An 18760-nucleotide genomic window follows, 5' to 3' on the forward strand; every position below is an offset into this window, starting at 1 on the left:
GTTGTTCCTAAGGGTGACCTTCGTAAAGTCATTATGAACAAGGCTCACAATTCACTCCTTTCTATTCATCCTGGAAGTTCAAAGATGTACCTTGACCTCAAGCAGTCGTATTGGTGGACTCGAATGAATCGCGAGATTGCTTAGTTCGTGAATGAATGTGATGTCTGCAGAAGAGTGAAAGCAGAACACCAACGGCCAGCTGGTCTCCTCCAACCTCTTGCCATTCTAGAATGGAAGTTTGACCATATTGAGATGGACTTCGTGACTGGATTTCCCAAGTCCAAGCGTGGCAATGATGCTATCTTTGTTGTCCTCGACAAGCTCACTAAAGTGGCTCATTTTCTTCCTATCAAAGAATCTATCACAGCAGCTCAGTTGGCAGAGCTATATACCTCCAGGATTGTCTCCTTGCATGGCATTCCGCAGTTGATATCTTCAGATCGTGGAAGCATCTTCACCTCTAAGTTTTGGGATTCCTTTCAGAAGGCCATGGGCACCAACATTCGGTTCAGCACAGCCTTTCATCCTCAAACTAGTGGCCAAGTCGAGCGAGTAAATAAAATTCTTGAAGATATGCTCAGGGCTTGTGTCATTTCCTTCTGTATGAAGTGGGAATATTGTCTTCCATATGCCGAGTTCTCCTACAACAATAGCTTCCAAGCGAGTTCGGGCAAGGCCCCATTCGAGATTCTCTATGGCAGAAAGTGTCGTACTCCTCTTAATTGGTCAGAGACTAGTGAACGCCAACTTCTTGGCAATTACTTGATCACAGAGGCTGAAGAAATGTGCAAAGTCATTCGTGAAAATCTCAAAGCCGCGCAATCGCGTCAGAAGAGTTACTATGATAGCAAGCATCGTGACTTGGCTTTCGAGATCAGAGACCATATCTACCTCCGCGTCTCTCCAATGAAAGGTACTCGTCGCTTCGATATCAAAGGGAAGCTTGCCCCTAGATACATGGGTCCTTTCAAGATCATTGGCAAAAGAGGCGATCTCGCCTATCAACTTGAGCTTCCATCCAACTTTGCAAACGTGCACGACGTGTTTCACGTGTCTCAGCTTCGCAAGTGTTTCAAGACTCCTGACTGCACCATCAACTTCGAAGAGATTGATCTACAAGAAGACCTGTCTTATCATGAGCATCATGTTGCTATCCTTGAAGAAACCGAGCGCAAGACTCGCAACAAGTCTATCAAATTCCTGGAAGTAAAGTGGTCACATCATTCCGACCGTGAAGCCACCTGGGAACGCGAGGACCACCTCCGTTCCGAATATCCGGAGTTTTTCCAGTCCTAGATCTCGGGATGAGATCCTTTCGTAGTGGTAGAGTGTTGTAACGCCCCGTATGTAACTTGCCATATTTGTATTCCAACTCTTGCCATTTCCGGCTCTAAGTTATGATATTCCCTCGTGGTTGGATTTTGTCTTCGTTTTGCATTTTGTCCATGTCATGCATCTCATATCATGTCATCATGTGCATCGCATTCGCATACGTGTTCGTCTCATACATCCGAGCATTTTCCCCGTTGTTCGTTTTGCATTCCGGCACGCCTACGTCCTCCGGTGTCCCATTTTGCCTCTTTTCGTGTCCGGGTGTTAAACGTTCTCGGATTGGACTGAGACTTGCCAAGCGGCCTTGGTACACTACCGGTAGACTGCCTGTCAGGTTTCGTGCCATTTGGAGTTCGTTTGGTACTCCAACGGTTAACCAAGGAACCGTAAAGGCCTCGTGTGTGTTGCAGCCCAACACCCCTCCAAAGTGGCCCAAAACCCATCCAAACCTCCTCCATCCTCTCGGCCGTTCGATCATGATCGCGTGGCCGAAAACCTCACCTCATTTGGACTCTCCTAACTCCTTCTATTTATAAATATATGCCCCCTCCGAAAATCCCGGGTCCAAACCCTAGCCCCGCTCCTCCCGCGCCGCCGGACACGTCCGCGTCTGCCGGACGCGTCCGCCCACCGCCACCCGGCCAACCGCAGGCTGCCTCGTGGCCCCGGCCACCGCCCGCCGCTGACGGCCCGCTCAGGCCTGAGGCCGGCCCCCCGCACCGCCGACCGGCCCCGCGCCTCGCCCCGGCGCCGAGCAGCCGCGTTGCCCCGCCTCCTCCTCGCCGCCGCCGTGCGCCGCTCGCCGGAACCCGCCGCGCTCCGGCCGCCGCCCGCCGCGCGCCTCGCCTCCCGGCGCCGTCCTCCGCCGCCGGAGTTGTGCCTGCCCCGGATCCGGCCAGATCCAGCGGCCCCGACCCCAGCTCCACCCTCTACGGCCATCTCCTCCTCGCTCCGGCCGCCGCACGGCCCAACTCCGGTGAGATCTCGGTGAACTTCGGATCTCGTGCTACAGTAAACCCTAGGTCGATTTTGCCTAAGTCCTTTTTTCTGCATATTTTTTAGCTATGTTCGTCAGGCCATATCTCATCATCCGTAGCTCCGATTTGCGTGTGTGATATATCAATTTGTTTGCCTGGATGTGCTCTTCATTTCATTCCATTGCACCATGATTATTGTGTGCCTCCTATGAACTTGAGCCCTACATGTGTTTTGGGCTATGCCATGCCATCTTTACAGGGGTGTATGCCATGTATTTTTGTGATCAATGTGGTGACTAGCACAAGCATGCAAAGTACCTCTCATGATGTTGCTGATTTCAGGGACTTAGAATTCTTCTAAGTCATTTCCCTGATGTTATTTTTATGCCATGTATTCATGTTGCTACAGAGTGATCCATGCCTCTCTTGAGCATGTTCAGTAAGGATGATTTTGAGATATTGTTATGTTCTATCCATCCATGTCTTTGTTTGCAATTATGGAGTACCCTAGCATGACTCAATCTTGCTCTACTTTTGCTATAAAATGTTCCTGGCAGATTGTTTACGTGTTAATCAATTTTGCCAAGGTTGTTGTAGTTCATCCATGCATGCTATGAACTTGTTCTTGCTTTGCTTGGTTTCATGGTCATGTCTTCTTGCTGGGTGTATACCTAGTTTGTCATGCAATGCCTTGTGGTCAGTGCATCGTACTCGCGAACATGCCTACGTAACTCTGTTTTTGCCATGTCCAGTTTTCTGCTAAGTCTGAATCTGTTAACGGAACTTGCTATGTTTACAAGGGTGCCATCATATCTTCTGATCCTTTTTGGCTTATGGTCAGTAAGGGACTTTTGTTATATGCTTTGAGTAGATTCATGCCATTCCTTGCTTTGCCATGATATGTTCCTGTAGCTTGTTGTTATCTTGCTCTAAACATTGCTTCCTGATGTTAATTCCCGGCATGTTGTTATTTTCACTAAGTCGGTGAACCTGATATCTTTTGCACTTTTGCCATGCTTGTTTGAACCTGCTATTGTGTGATTTAGCCGTAGCTCAGTGTTCATCTTTTGTCAAGCATCTTGAGTGGACCACTGCCATGTGCTTTGTTGCTATGTTGGAGTGCAGTAGCTTAGTTTCTTGTTACATTTTAGATGGCATCGTGCTATTAATCGCAGAATAGTGACATTATTGTTTTGCTTGCCATTTGCAAACCGTGCATCCGTTTCCGGTGATCTTTCTATCGATTTCGACCGAAATCAACTCTTCTTTCTAGCGGCGCTCTTGGTTTTCCAAGTTGAGGCCTGGTTCAATCTTTTCCTTTCGGAGCACACATATGCATTGCATATTACATCCCACATATCATGCCATGTTTTGCATCATATTGCTTGTGCATTGCACCGTGGTTGATTGTGTTTCCCTTGCTTGTGTTCTTGATTTGGGTAGAGCCGGGAGACGAGTACATGATCGAGGAACCCGTTGAGTACGCTTACGAGGATCAAGCTTATGTCAACTCAGAGAACTTTGCAGGCAAGATGACCATACCCTCGAAATCACTTCTATCTTTGCTTGCTAGTTGCTCGCTCTATTGCTATGCCTATGCCTCGATACCTACCACTTGCTTTATCATGCCTCCCATATTGCCATGTCAAACCTCTAACCCACCTTGTCCTAGCAAACCGTTGTTTGGCTATGTTACCGCTTTGCTCAGCCCCTCTTATAGCGTTGCTAGTTGCAGGTGAATATTGGAGTTTGTTCCTTGTTGGAACATGTTTATTGTTGGGATACCATTATTATACCTTGTCTACTTTAGTGCATCTATATACTTGGTAAAGAGTGGAAGGCTCGGCCTTATGCCTAGTGTTTTGTTCCACTCTTGCCGCCCTAGTTTCCGTCATACCGGTGTTATGTTCCTTGATTTTGCGTTCCTTACGCGGTTGGATTATAATGGGAACCCCTTGACAGTTCGCCTTGAATAAAACTCCTCTAGCAAGACCCAACCTTGGTTTTACCATTTGCCACCTAGCCTTTTTCCCTTGGGTTTCGCTGACTCAAGGGTCATCTTTATTTTAACCCCCCCCCCCCCGGGGCCAGTGCTTCTCTAAGTGTTGGTCCAAACTGGGCGATGTCCAGCGCCCCCTGGGCAACTAGGGTCTATGCCAACCCGACGTCTTGCCCATCCGGTGTGCCCTGAGAACGAGATATGTGCAGCTCCTATCAGGATTTGTCGGCACATTCAGGTGGCTTTGCTGGTCTTGTTTTAGCATTGTCGAAATGTCTTGTAACCGGGATTCCGAGTCTGATCGGGTTGTTCTGGGAGAAGGAATATCCTTCGTTGACCGTGAGAGCTTGTGATGGGCTAAGTTGGGACACCCCTGCAGGGATTTGAACTTTCCAAAGTCATGCCCGCAGTTATGGGCAGATGGGAATTTGTTAATATCCGGTTGTAGAAAACTTGAAACTTAACTTAATTTAAAATGAATCAACAGCGTGTGTAACCGTGATGGTCTCTTTTCGGCGGAGTCCGGGAAGAGAACACGGTCTCGTGTTATGCTTGAACGTAAGTAGTTCTAGGATCACTTCTTGATCATAGATTCTCGAACGTGCTTTTCCTTCTCTTCTCGCTCTCATTTGCGTAAGTTAGCCACCATATATGCTAGTGCTTGATGCAGCTCCACTTCATACCTTTTCCCTACCCATAAGCTTAAATAGTCTTGATCGCGAGGGTGTGAGATTGCTGAGTCCCCATGACTCATAGATTACTTCCAAAACCAGATGCAGGTGCCGATGATACCATTCCAGGTGATGCGACAGAACTCAAGTGGGAGTTCGACGAGGACTCAGGACGTTACTACGTTTCCTTTCCAGACGATCAGTAGTGGAGCCCAGTTGGGGCGATCGGGGATCTTATGCATTTGGGGTTGTCTTTATTTTGGTTCCGTAGTCGGGCCTTGATTGTATCTGGGTGATGTAATGCTATATTTATGTATTGTGTAAAGTGCCGATTGTAAGCCAACTCAGTACCTCTTTCTTATTCAGTACATGGGATGTGTAAAGATTACCCCTCTTGCGACATGCCTACAATGCGGTTATGCATCTAAGTCGTGCTCCGACACGTGGGAGATATAGCCGCATCGTGGGTGTTACAGGAACTGACACGCGTTCCAATGGTCAGATTTCAAACACACGCAGCAGCTTGACTTGGGCTACAAGTAAAGCTGAGTCATCCAGCTCTGGATAAGATTTGCTCCCATTGTCTTCGCTCGAAGACTTAGGATTTGGTTGAGCATCACTTTAGTCATTCTGACTATGTTCACTTGGACCCCACTTAACAGTACAGTGGTTCCTATGACTCAACGAAGAAGAAGATGAAACTACGAAACAACTATGTCTTCGCACTCCAAAGTCTTCATGCGATGTCTTCTCATGTCATAGTCTTCAATGTGAAACTCTTCACCGACCACCATTGTCTTCAATGTCTTCACACATTTTTAGGGGTCATCTCCGGTAGGTAAACCGAATCAATGAGGGACTACTGCCTGTGTTCTCCTGCAATTCTCACAAACACATTAGTTCGTCAACCAGGTTTGTCGTCAATACTCCAAAACCAACTAGGGGTGGCACTAGATACACTTACACATGTGAACATCGACTACATAACACTTCACCATATTTGGGCCTAATGGAATGCATTGTGGAGTAGTTATTAAATGATGGGTTGCGAGAGTGACAGAAGCTTAAACCCTAGTTTATGCGCTATTCCGTAACGGATTGATTTGGATCCAAAAGTTTAATGTTATCGTTAGATTTAGTCTTAATGATTTTCTCGTAGTTGCGGATGCTTGCGAGGGGGTTAATCATAAGTAGGAGGCTTATTCAAGTAAGAACAACACCTAGGCACCGGTCCACCCACATATCAAATTATCAAAGTAGCAAACACAAATCAAACCAACATGATGAAAGTGACTAGATGAAATTCTCGTGTACCCTCAAGAACGCTTTGCTTATCATAAGAAACCGTTTTGGCATGTCCTTTGCCTCAAAAGTATTGGGCTACCTTGCTGCACTTTTGTTACCATTACCGTTACTTGCTCATTACAAATTATCTTGCTATCAAACTACTCATTACTTATAATTTTAGTACTTGCATAGAATACCTTGCTGAAAACTACTTGTCATTTCCTTCTGCTCCTCGTTGGGTTCGACACTCTTACTTATCGGAAGGACTATGATTGATCCCCTATACTTGTGGGTCATGAGAGCCCCATGGGGATCTGGGTGCATGGGCGTGTTCCCCTTATCGAGGTGAAACCGGAGAGATGTGATACGTCTCCAGTGTATCTATAATTTATGAAGTATTCATGTTGTTATATTATCATTCTTGGATGTTTTACAATCATTTTATAGCAACTTTATATCATTTTTTGGGACTAACCTATTGACCCGGTGCCCAGTGCCAGTTGCTGATTTTTGCTTGTTTTTCACATCGCAGGAAATCAATGCTAAACGGAGTCCAAACACAGCAAAACTTTTTGTGGATTTTTTATGGACCAGAAGACATCTAATGGGCTAGAGAAGCACCTGGGGGGTGCCCCGAGGGGGGCACAACCCACCAGGGCATGCCTGGGGGACCAGGCGCGCCCAGGTGGATTGTGCCCACCTCGGTGGCCTCCCGTACCCCCTCTCCGCCCTATAAATCATCAAATATTCCAAAAACCTTCGAGGTTACCCTAGATCAGAAGTTTCGCCACCGCAAGTCACTATAGCCACCGAAAACCAATCTAGACCCTGTTCCAGCACTACGCCGGAGTTGGAATCATGACCGGTGGCCATCTTCATCATCTCGACGGACACCATGATGAGGAGGGAGTAGTCCACCCTCAGGGTTGAGGGTTTGTACCGGTAGCTATGTGTTTCATCTCTCTCTCTCTCTCTCTCTCTCTCTCGTGTTCTTTTTAGATGTCACGATCTTGATGTATTGCGGGCTTTGTTAATATAGTCGGATCATATGGTGCTTTCCCCTCTCTATCTTGTTGTGATGAATTGAGTTTTCCCTTTGAGATCTCGTTTTATCGGATTGAATACTTTTGTGGATTTGAGAGCACTTGATATATGTCTTGCATATGAATACCCGTGGCGACAATGGGGTATTATATTCATTCACTTTATATATGTTTTAGCACTCAACTCGCGGATTCCCGAGGTGACATTGTGGTCATCTATGCATAGGGGTTGATGCACGTTCTTGGCTTTGTTTCTCCGGTAGAAATCTTGGGGCACTCTTTGAGGTTCTTTGTGTTGGATTGACATTATGAATCTGAAATTATTTGGTGTTATTTTAGTATGAACTCTTGGATAGATTGATCAGAAAGAATAGCTTTGAGGTGGTTTCATACCCTACAAGCAATTTCTTCTTATGTTCTCCGCTAGATAGGAACTTTGGAGTGATTCTTCATTGCACTTTGAGGGATGGTTATATGATCCAATTATATTAGCATTGTTCAGAGATTGCACTAGCGAAAGTATGGACCCTAGGCCTCATTTTCAAGCATTGCAATACCGTTTGTGCGCCGTTTTATCAATTGTTACCTTGCTGTTTTTATTGTTCCTATTACGAAAGTCAATATCTACTATCCATATTACACTTGTATCATCATCTCTTCGACGAACTAGTGCACCTATACAAATTACCATTGTATTTGGTGTGTTGGGAACACAAGAGACTTTTTATTATTTGGTTGCAGGGTTGTTTGAGAGAGACCATCTTCATCCTACGCCTCCCACGGATTGATAAACCTTAGGTCATCCACTTGAGGAAAATTGCTACGGTCCTACAAAACTTTGTGCTTGGAGGCCCAACACGTGTCTACAAGAATACAGTTGCGTAGTAGACATCAAGATCTTTTCTGGCGCCGTTACTAAGGAGGTGAGTGCTTGAAGGTATATCTTTAGATCTTGCAATCGAATCTTTTAGTTTCTTGTTTTATCACTAGTTTGGTTTATAAAAGAAAACTACAAAAATGGAATTGAGGTGGTCTCATATTCTTCATCTTTATAATATCTTTCTTGAAAATGATGGATCGGAAAATTTTGCTCAATTGTTAGAAGAAGAAGTCAATAAAATGTTTGGCACAAAATATTTGAATGATGAGCATGATTGCAATGTTGTTAGTATGAATTCTTTGAATATCCAAAATGCTAATGATTATTGCACTAGTCATGAGAAAAATGTTTCTTATAAGCATGTTAATTTTTGTGGAGTGGAAAGTCTTTGTGAAGACGTGCCTTATAGGGAAGATAGATTTTGTAAGAGCATAAGCATGATAGAACCAATTTTTTGCTCGAAGTGATAGATGAATTTGCTACAAAATTATGCTCTCTTTGTCCAATTACTTATGAACTTTGCAATAAAGTTGGTCACCTTAATTTCCAATGCATGCTTTTTCATGATCGAATCGTGTCCAAATATTGCAATAACTTGATCACCCTTGAACTTTATAATGAGCTTTATCTATTTTTGGGGAGGGAAGAATTGACACATAAAAATAGTTGGTTTGAAATATTCATTCTCACGGACAACATTGAAACTAATCTAAACAATATCTATATGTTTTGCATGGTAAATTGCAATGAGAATGCTTATATTGCCAACTATAGAAAGATGGGAAAACCAATAGAATATAAAAGGAATACTAATGAAAGGGTAAAGATTTCCACTTTCCCTCCTATTGTCTCTAATGATGAAATAGGTGACGAGGTAAGAAGCTTGAAAAAATTAATTAAACCCACACATGATGTGGTGAAGAAGAAGAAAAGAAGAAAGAATAGAGGTAAAAAGGTATCTCTCCCAAATAAAGTTGCTCCTATTATTGTTGTGCCTCATGAAAATGAATCAAAAATAATTGTGGAAGATGATGCACTTGATGCTAATATTGCTTCTGTGTCTTATGGCACAATGTCCGAGAGCACTATTGATGATGATTTTGTTATGCCTATTGCTTGTTGTCATAATTATGATTGGGACGATAATGATACTTCTTATAATCTTGGAAATATTTTTGGCATCAACTTGGGAAATTATGATGGTAGAAATTGCTATAATGTTGGTGCTATTCATACTATTAATGATGAGAGTGATTATGCTTATGATATGCCAAGCCACGAGCTTGGGGATGCTATGTTTGATGAGAATGACATGTTTGAGAATTTATTTGTTGTAATTAATGTTTGTCCCAAGCTTGGTGATGCTATGTTTAATAAAGATGATCCTTTTAGCCCCCTACTCTGAATGATCAAATTTGCTATGATGATTGCATGCCCCCTATCTATGATGAGAACAAATTTGCTACTTATGATGATTATTGTGATGATACTTATGTTATAAAAAGTAGTGATAATTATTACCACAATTTCTAATATCCTTTTACTGAACACTCTTTTAATGTGGAAACAATTTTTAGCATTCGAGTTTCATATGATACTCCCACTATTGTGAATGAGAAGAAATTTTCTTATGTGGAGAGTAATAAAATTTCTATGCTTGCGGATCATGAAAAGAATGTTTTATGTGATGGTTATATTGATGAATCTATTTATGTTGCTACTGATTATTTTTGCATAAGATTAATAGACAAATTTCCCAGGTTGTCCTAATTTTTCAGAATTTTTGGAGTAGCAGAAGTATGGTTGGAGTACAGATTACTACAGACTGTTCTGTTTTTGGCAAATTTTGTTTTCAATGCATAGTTTGCTTGGTTTCTAGTCTCTATGGCTTATATTGCTCAATATAAATTGTGGAAATGATATGCTACAATAGGAATTGTGTGAGAACAATTATGAATCTTGTCTTTGACAGGACCAAAAGTGAATGGTTTGCTTTTTATCACACTAACCTATCTCACGAAGTTCCGTTAAGTTTTGTGTGATTGAAGTTTTCAAGTTTTCGGTGAGATATCGATATGAGGAGAATAATGAGTGACAAGACCCTAAGCTTGGGGATGACCAAGGCACCCAAAGTTAATATCCAAGGAAGATCGAATCAACTAAGCTTGGGGATGCCCCGGAAGGCATCCCCTCTTTCGTCTCCAACATTATCGGTAACCTCACTTGGAGCTATATTTTCATTCGTCACATGCTATAAGTTCTGCCTGGTGCATCATTTTACTTTACTAGGATTTTCTTGCTGTTATTTAGAATAATTTTTTGCATCTTTTATTTCAATAAAAGTGGCAATGATAGCCTTTACTATGCTTATTTTGCAACTCTACATGTTGTTGTTTGAAAACAAAAAGTTTATCGTTGTTGCAAAAATTCTCTAGAAAATTCAGAATGTGATAAAATGTTGAAACTTTTTGCACAATAAGCTATGATAAATTTTCTACAGTGTGGTAAATTTTAAGAATTTGTTGAGTTAAATAAGTATTGATACTCTTGCATTCTTTACAGACTGTACTATTTTGGCAGGTTACTGTTATGTTTGCATTGTTTGCATATGTTTGCTTGTTTAATGATTCTATTTGAGGATAGGAGTATTAAATATGTAGAGGCATTTAGTATGCAATGTTGAATAATAATTTTAGTGATTTGCTACAGAAGAGAATGATAATGTGTTGCATTGATTTATACTAACTTATCTCACGAGTTCTTGTTGAGTTTTGTGTGGATGAAATTTTTAAGAATTAGGGAAAGCATGTTATGAGAACGAATTAAGCAGACACAAAAGCTCAAGCTTGGGGATGCCCAAGGCATCCCAAGTTAATATTCCAAGAAGTCTCAAACATCTAAGCTTGGGGATGCCCCGGTAGGCATCCCATTTTTGTTCATCAACAATTATCGATTAGTATCGGTTGAGCCTAAGTTTTTGCTTCTTCACATGAGATGTGCTATCCTTGGAATGACATTTTATTTTATTTTTCTTGCTATTTTAATAAAATACTTAGATCTGAAACTTTTAAATAAGAGAGAGTCCTCAAATAGCTACCCATTTACATAACTACTAGCTTGATCCTCACTTATATCTTTTTGGAGTAGCTTGTCATTTACTCTTGTGCTTCACTTTTATCCTATCAGTAAATTGTTGAATGAATTGAATATTATGAAGTTGAAATTATATGTTCATATCATGCCTAGTGGTAGTTCCGCATTGGGTTTAGAAAGTGAAATCTTTTGAAGCTTGACAATCACAATATTGGTCATACAAGCAATTCATGAATGATTACTATAAGGAAGAGAACTTTCACATGCAAATACACTATCTTGGATATCTTTTGTGATTGTGAGCCCCCATCAAAATATTATATGCCAAAATTGTTGACGTTGGACAAGGAAGACAACGTAATGGTTTATGTTTGTTCATATTCACATAGAAGTTATATTGTCATAGATCCTTCAACATGTGGTGCTTGCCTCCCATTTTTACTAGCCAAATTTTTTGCACCAAGTAGAGATACTACTTGTGTATCCAAAAACCCTTAAACCCAAATCTTATTTTCAAGAGTCCACCATACCTACCTAAGGATTGAGCAAGATCCTTCAAGTAAGTTGTCATCGGTGTAATAAGGCAATAAAAATTGCTTCTAAAAGTGTTAGATCATTTAGTGTAAGAGAAAATTGAGCGTTGTACGAACTTGTGATGGAAAAGAATAAAAGTGACAGACTCCATAATACAGGTTGCTATCATAAGGGGCAATATAGCGTGAAGTTCTTTTGCACTAAGGGATTGAGCATACAAACAAAAAGCATATGGCAACCTCTGCTTCCCTCTGCGAAGGGCCTACTTTTACTTCTATGTATTTACTTTCATGCAAGAGTCAAGGTTTTTCTCTCTATTCCTTTTTATTTTTCTCTTTTGGCAAGCATCATGTGGTGAGGAAAGATCTAGGCACATATATCCAGTTGGATATGGGTAGCATGAGTTATTATTGTTGACATCAACCTTGAGGTGAATACGTTGGGAGGCGATATTATAAGCCCCTATCTTTCTATGTGTCCGGTTGAAACGTTTTTCTCATGTGTATGCGGTGAGTGTTAGCAATCATAGAAGACTATATGATGGTTGAGTATGTGGAGCTCTTACTTAGACTCTATTAAATAAGTTGAATTGCAATTGTTTGGTGACTAACAATATAGGTTGTTGAGTTTCAAGAGAATTCATTGTTTGAACCTTAACATGTGAATTGGCTGCTACTTTGTCATGATGAGTTTTATGAGAAAGAGTTGTTGTTATGATGCTAGGGAAAGTGATTGAATTATCATTGATCAAACTTGTGCACTTTTCTAGCATTCACACTTCATAAATATTTCTTTTTATCATTTACCTACTCGAGGACGAGTAGGAATTAAGCTTGGGGATGCTGATACGTCTCCACCGTATCTATAATTTATGAAGTATTCATGCTATTATATTATCGTTCTTGGATGTTTTACAATCATTTTATAGCAACTTTATATCATTTTTGGGGACTAACCTATTGACCCAGTGCCAGTTGATGTTTTTGCTTGTTTTTTTACATTGCATGGAATCAAAATCAAATAGAGTCCAAACACCGCGAAACTTTTTGTGGGTTTTTTATGGACCAGAAGACATCCAATGGGCCATAGCAACACCTGGGGGTGCCCCGAGGGGGGCACAACCCACTAGGGCGCGCCTGGGGGCCCGGGCACGCCCAGGTGGGTTGTGCCCACCTCGGTGGCCTCATGTACCCCCTCTTCGCCCTATAAATTGTCAAATATTCCAAAAACCCTCGGGATTACCCTATATCAGAAGTTCTGCCGCCGCAAGTCTTTGTAGCCACCGAAAACCAATCTAGACCTAATTTCGGCACTCCACCGGAGGGAGGAATCATCACAGGTGGCCATCTTCATCATCCCGACGGCCACCATGATAAAGAGGGAGTAGTCCACCCTCAGGGCTGAGGGTTTGTCCCAGTAGCTATGTGTTTAATCTCTCTCCCTCGTGTTCTTGAGATGTGACGATCTTGATGTATCGCGGGCTTTGTTAATATAGTCGGATCATATGGTGTTTTCCCCTCTCTATCTTGTTGTGATGAATTGAGTTTTCCCTTTGAGATCTCGTTTATCGGATTGAATACTTTTATGGATTTGAAAGCCGGAGTAGACATCAAGTTGCGCCTCGACCACCAAAGGTCACCGAGTCGCCGGCGGTGAGACCTCCCGCGGAAGACATTGTCGGACAGAAGAGGGCTTACGTCTACGTTGCTTCTCTGGTCAAACTGATGGATGGAATGGATTTGTGGTGGCTCAAGGAATCTAATGGAGAAGGAATTGGAGAGTGTGAGGCTGTGTAGGCATCGGAATCGACTGAAATATCCTAGCGGTCGTGGTTGCCGGAGGTGAGGAAGGTGACCACCTTCAATCGTTCTGTTGTGTGGGGAAACTCAAAGAGCAAGAGGGAGAGTGTCGTGGTCCGGCCGAGGGGGTGGTTTTTATATTGCCGGAGAGGCGGTTCCATGGCTTCCCGAAGGTACGCAGGGCGGTGGCGGCCATTAACGACGCCGTCGAGGTGGTTACAAGGGTGGTGCGAATTGGAAAGGCTCCTGCAGGAGTCCACCATCCATGGATGGGTCGGTTGGCTTGTAGGGCACTAGGTGGCTTGGGCGGTGCCGGCAACGGGAAGACCGCGGCGGTGAGCATTGAAGCATCGTCCACAACGGCGTTGCTCTAAGCATGCACGCCAAGTGCTTGACGAAATGCCAAGAGGATCTAAAAGTGTTTGATTGAAGTACAATTTGATAGGGTGATGTTGATAGAGGTTCTAGAGGTGATGGACATGATGGTTTCGCCATAACAGTAATTCACAAGTGCAGTTCAGAAAGATCCAAGATTCTTGTCATGCACTCAAGGTGTTTGATGAAATGTCAGAGCCATCTAGCAAATTCTTTTGAATGTGATAATTGACAATATCATGCCTCATTGGATGATAGAGTTGATGGTGGAGTTGGTTTGGAAGAATGGAAAACTTCCTAGTGTAAGTTTTGGTGGAATTCAGTTCTGGACCCAAACTTAGACGAAACATTTAGAGGGCTTCCAAGATGCAAATGGAGAAGGGGCATGGACCTGCGCGATGCTAGTGCTTGCCATACGCGCACTCTGGCGGTGCTCTAAGCGTGCACGCCAGGTGCTTGACGAAATGCCAAGAGGATCTAAAGGTGTTTGATTGAAGTACAAATTGATAGGGTAATGCTTATAGAGGTTCTAGAGGTGATTGACATGATGGTTTGGTTATAACAGTAATTCACAAGTGCAGTTTAGAAAGATCAAAGATTCTTGTCATGCACTCAAGGTGTTTGATGAAATGCCAGAGCCATCTATCAAATTCTTTTGAATGTGATAATTGACTGTATCATGCCTCATTGGATGATAGAGTTGATGGTGGAGTTGGTTTGCAAGAACAAAACTTCCTTGTGTAAGTTTTGGTGGAATTCAGTTCTGGACCCAAACTTCGAGGAAACATTTAGAGGGCTTCCAAGATGAAAATGAAGTTGCTCTTCTGGACTTAAGGTTTTAGTTGGAAGGACTATGAGATGGAAAATTTTCAGAATTATCTGAGCAAGAAATGATAGTGTTGTAGTTCAATGCTCCAATTGGACCAGAATTGAAAATTGGAAGTTGTGCTCCAAATTTTCAAATGACTAAGTTGGGTTTTTGCATAAAAGTGATCTATAGGCATCAGAGGACCTCTCACAATTTTGTATCATTTTAAAAGAATTATTTGAAATAGTTTAAGTATAACAGGAGCATTTTAAAGTCTGAAAATGCTATTAAAAGAATTATTTGGGGCAGATTTTATTATAAAAAATATTTCCTATGTAATTTTAAAAGGTAAATGAAATTATTAACAAAAACTTTCAAAACCCATAATTTTTTTTTTCAAAAATTTCTACATTGAGGGAAGCAATTTGGAAAACAAACAAACATGAAGGTTCTGAAATTAAAAAAAGACCTATTATAATTCCAAAATTTTATTCTTATCAAAATTTTATTTAGAAACAACATGGATTAGAAATTTGGGGTATTACAACCACTAGCCCGATTAGCGATCAGTTTCCACTAGTGAGTTTGTCTCGACGAGGGCTTCAAAACAAGATCATGTTGTCATCCTGTTTGGATGATATTTTTGCCGCCCCTAGTTGCCAGAATATGTCAACATAGATGCCCATGCCAATCGTGATTCATGAACAGTTGCCACAATAATTGTACACAGTTACTAGAAGATGTGTTTTTTAGACACTGTAATGTTATGTAAGGGTGGAGAGTGAAAATTCAAGTTTTAAAAATAGGGAAAAGTGGCATCAAGACACAGACGTACCATGAAGCAAGTTTCTAGTGGTATATATTGACGTTAAACAACCTGACAACAAAGTTACTTTAATTAATTTGGCAACTAAGTGGGTCATAATTTGATAACTTTTTGTGAGTGGCTCATAATTTGACAACTACCAATATAAAAAAGTTAATGAAACATGTCGACAAGAGATCCCGTTTCAAAGATCTGGTCGCAAGGGAGGTAACGATGAAAGCGAATCATCAATTGGATCAACGGTATATGAGATCAAGCTTTTTAAAATTACGAAATTAAAGGAAATTTTGATGATATCATGCCTTTGCATGCATGCAAGAGAGAGAGGAGGAGAGCCGCTGACCTGTTACATGGGAAGGTTTGCGTGCCTCGTTGCTCCCCGGTGGGGTCCAACATTTTTTAGAAGAACAAAATCGCCAAATCATATTTGGTGCCTTTAGCGCCTGTTAATAGCAAAACAGTACACAACGGGGGAGATCCTAACCGGCGCCTTCAGTGCCGGTTTCGAGTTGTGGCGCTCGAAGCGTCACGATACTGGGCCGACCGAGGAGGGTTTCGATCGATCACAGCGAAGCACGTCGCGAAAAAAACGTGAGAAAAAGCGTGAATGCCGGGTTTCGAACTCAGGATCATCAATTGAATGCCGGGTTTCAAAGATTTGGTCGCAAGGGAGGTAACGATGAAAGCAAATCATCAATTGGATCAACGGTATATGAGATCAAGCTTTTTTAAATTATGAAATTAAAGGAAATTTTGATGATATCATGCCTTTGCATGCATGCAAGAGAGAGAGGAGGAGAGTCGCTGACCTGTTACATGGGAAGGTTTGCGTGCCTCGTTGCTCCCCGGTGGGGTCCAACATTTTTTAGAAGAACAAAATCGCCAAATCATATTTGGTGCCTTTAGCGCCTGTTAATGGCAAAACGGTACACAACGGGGGAGCTCCTAACCAGCGCAAGCGCCGGTTTCAAGTTGTGGCGCTCGAAGCGTCACGATACTGGGCCGGCCCAGGAGGGTTTCGATCGATCACAGCGAAGCACGTCGCGGAAAAACGTGAATGCCGAGTTTCGAACTCAGGATCGCACGTCCTTCTTGCACTGAAGCAAGTACCACTACACCACACAAGCTCTCTTGTTCTACAGGTAGGAAAAAGTGCTACTTAACCATTCGTTTAGTGAAATATTTAACGTAAAAAATCTGAAAATTAGTTGAAAAGTTGATTGATTTTGAAAAACAAGTTCAGCGATTTTGAAAACTAGTTCATCAAATTTTTAAAAATTTCACAAAAATTGAAAAAAGTTCAACGTTTTTGAAAAAGAGTTCATCGAATTTGAAAAAAGTTCATCGATTTTAAAAAATGTTCATTGAATTTTAAAAATGTTCATTGAATTTGAAAAAAGTTCACAAAATTTTAAAAATGTTCATATATTTTTAAAACTAGTTCATAAGTTTTTAAAACAGTTCACAAAAAAATAAAAAAGTTCATAGGTTTGGAAAAAAGTTCATCGAATTTGAAAACAGTTCAAAGAATTTGAAAAAAGTTTGTCTATTTAAAAAATTGTTCATTGAATTTGGAAAAAGTTCATCAAAAGTTTGTCTAGTTTTTGGGGATTTTTAGTACGCCTCATTGCGACGCCAGGGAATGGGCCCATCCATTCAGATCGCGCCCTGCGCGGAAGCTCGTGTTTTTTACGCCCACGAGCGTCAGCTAGGGGCTGCCGCAGCGGGCGCCGTTTAGGAAATTCCACACAACGGATACCCTGATTTGCTAGGCTATATTTCGTGGGCCAGCCAATCTACTCATGTTTCTATGAAGTTTCCAGAAGTTTTTGGTATTTTTTTCTCTTTTTTTTGTTTCTAGTTTTCTCGGCCTAGAGTTTGTCTGGGTTTTCTTCTTCCTTTTTTCAATTGCTTTTCCTTTTGTTTCACTGTTTAAAATGGATGATTTTTTCAAATTCATGATTTTTTTATAAAAAAATGTATTTTTTAAATTCCTGAACTTTTTTCTTTTTCATTAACTTTTTCCAAATTTACGAACATTTTTCAAATTCATATAATATTTTTTCTATGTGATCCTTATAAATCCACGTTATTTTAGACAAATGTGAACTTTTTTAGAAGTCAACTAGTCGACTAGTTAACCGCTCAACCAACATCTCCCAAGCGAGCGAGGTGTGAGCGAGTGGACCAGGCAACCGAGTGAGCGAGCAAGATTCGCGTTGCTGGATCAGCCTACTAGACATTGTGTGCGAGCGTTACCGTGCTAACTAGTGTTTAACGCGCTGAATAGGAGCTCTCAACATAATCATGTAAACTAAATCAGAGAATTATGTACGGGCATAATAAGAAATACTAATTTGAATTATCTGGGCCCTAAAATCGTGTAGACTGACAAGTGATGCCCATAAAAGCCCACCGACGCTAGGCCTTGGGAGCAAATCATTGAGCCCAGCCTATTGAATGCCAAGATTCCTTTCTCTCTCTCTCTCTCTTAAAACTCGAAAGAATGCTTCTCGCACGAGTTCAAATGTTTCCTCATGAATAGTAAAATAAAAAGTAGTAAAAATTTACAAGATTTTATCAAGAAATGACATTCATGTTAGTCATGGCAAAAAATAAATTCGATGCTAAAAAAATCTATTTTTCAAAGCATTTTGGAATGTTGATTTTCGTTTTGCCATAAATTCCACGAATGTCTTTTCGTGCTGAAATTTGTCTAGCCCACAAAACATTTGTCAAAGTTTGCCAAAAAGATATTTTTTTAAATTTGCTTTCTGCTTTTTGGAATTTTATTGTTCATCCTGAGCTCTGAGCTCATGAGAGCTCGGGAGCGGAGGAGGACTTTCAGCCTCTAGCTAGTTATACGAGTTCTTTTTTTAAGCAACGTTACGATTGAGTCTTGAGCCTAGGCACTACAGCTTACATCTACACTGGAATTGCCATAGACAGGCTGCCGATTGACGAGTTCCCTGGCAGACCAAGGAATCAAGTGTCGCACTAGCCTTAGAGCACGTTGAACAGGGCGAAAGGAGTGCGACCATGAAGCTATGTTCAGTTAGAGGCAAATCGATCTTCTGAATGGAGGAAGTACCTTTTTATGAGATTCTGCAAAGAAGGATTGGTTTTTCTAAGAAAA

Source organism: Triticum dicoccoides, chromosome 6A (genome assembly GCF_002162155.2).
Source record: "Triticum dicoccoides isolate Atlit2015 ecotype Zavitan chromosome 6A, WEW_v2.0, whole genome shotgun sequence".
Classification (NCBI taxonomy): domain Eukaryota; kingdom Viridiplantae; phylum Streptophyta; class Magnoliopsida; order Poales; family Poaceae; genus Triticum; species Triticum dicoccoides.